This window comes from Coptis chinensis, chromosome 7 (genome assembly GCF_015680905.1).
Source record: "Coptis chinensis isolate HL-2020 chromosome 7, ASM1568090v1, whole genome shotgun sequence".
NCBI classification, from domain to species: domain Eukaryota; kingdom Viridiplantae; phylum Streptophyta; class Magnoliopsida; order Ranunculales; family Ranunculaceae; genus Coptis; species Coptis chinensis.
This window is the reverse complement of record NC_141462.1, coordinates 3,861,181-3,862,695: the sequence shown is the minus strand read 5'-3', so window position 1 is coordinate 3,862,695 and position 1,515 is coordinate 3,861,181. Positions and strand designations below refer to the sequence as shown.

At 34.0% G+C, this 1,515-nt stretch overlaps 1 long non-coding RNA gene across 1 annotated transcript; it reads left to right on the top strand.

The window, feature by feature from the left end:
• On the top strand, positions 1-1,515 carry LOC147485317 (uncharacterized). The gene is made up of 3 exons (XR_015201673.1): positions 1-938; positions 1,035-1,136; positions 1,291-1,515. It is a non-coding gene; the product is annotated as an uncharacterized LOC147485317 (long non-coding RNA).

Below are 1,515 nucleotides of genomic sequence, written 5' to 3'. Positions count from 1 at the left end.
TCGTGGTGGTATTATGCATGCACCAAGGACTAGCTGAATTACACTTATTGCTTCAAGTGTAGCTTTTAGCAATCCTATTTGTATCAAGAAAAGCAGTATGTTTTAACATTCCTATTTTCTTCATTCATATTGTATCAAGAATCACGGAATGTAATTTCATAATTATTTATAGAGCTAAAATTATCATTTGGGGTGCGTAACTAAGAACCAATAACCTGTGGTGAAACAAAAGAAAAGAGAAGAAGCAAACATCATACGTCCATACTTTTGAATTTTGATAGAGTAATAATAAAAGTGCCTTTAAGCTTAGGTGCTTAAGTGGACAAAAAATTTCTATGTTTTCTTCAGTTGACTTATTAAAAGGTTGAAACCGGTTTTTAAGCGCGTGCATGAACACGTTACATTAAATGTGGTCCTCTCCAGAAGCCTAGATTTGAGCTAACCGCGCGTCCCTTTATGGAAGTCACTTTTTGATTGTAACTGTTTGCTAAATCAATAATAAAACTACACCTTCTGTCACTTGACTCACTTCTCGTATGGCTGGTGTTCCTTGAATACAAGTAAGGTTTGAGTTTCTGGTCTGAAACTTTGAGCTGCAATGTAAGTTGCCTCCGCTGCATTGACCATTTGATTACGTTTATGTAAATTTTGGTTATAAGACTTGTTGTAGTCTTTATGCTTGACTTGTCGCAGCATAATGAACAAATAGAAGGCCTGAGCTACTGCAACTTGAGATGAATTGAAGATGGAGCGGATTGTTTCCAACTCCCTAACGATATGCCTATTTTCCATTTTTACATGTGAAATAGGTGGTGAATTTTGATTGTCCACATTATTACTATCATCACATTTGATTGCATTTTGTTCAGAGTTAATTCCCAGTTAGACACAAGTCCAATGATGAAGACCATGCACCTCCTTTGGAGTATAGTTCTGAGGTAGTTATAAATTGGTGCATTTGTAAATATGGTAGGCAATGCATTGCCTGCATTATTCATTTTCATAATATTTATAATATATTTTTCGTCGAACAGGTATTGGAGTTCTCTAGCAAGAAGAGTTACACCATTGAAATAGATGAACTTCGTCTTGAATTCATCGACTTTATCCAACAATTTATCGAGTAGTTAATTTGGGTAAGTGGGCTTCCATATTTTCCCTTTGTTTATGTATATATACTTTTCTTATCGTTTTTTTTTCTTACTTGTACAATATACTCTTTTTGATTCACTTGCTTTTTAATTTTATATACTAATCATAGTGGAATGACGACTTCATGATATGATGTAGGTGTCATGGATCGATTAACATATGAATAGATTGCAGCTAGGTTTTGGTGTTGGAAGTCGCCTACATAACAAGCTAAGATATTGCTAGGATAGTATTGGCGTTATGTAGTTTTTTTTTTTAATTGTGATTCTTTTGGTATTGGAATGACTTCTTTTGTTGGGAGTCAAACTAGATGATAAATACTTGGTTTGATCGATGAAATCAATAGAAGTTAATTGTTTTGAA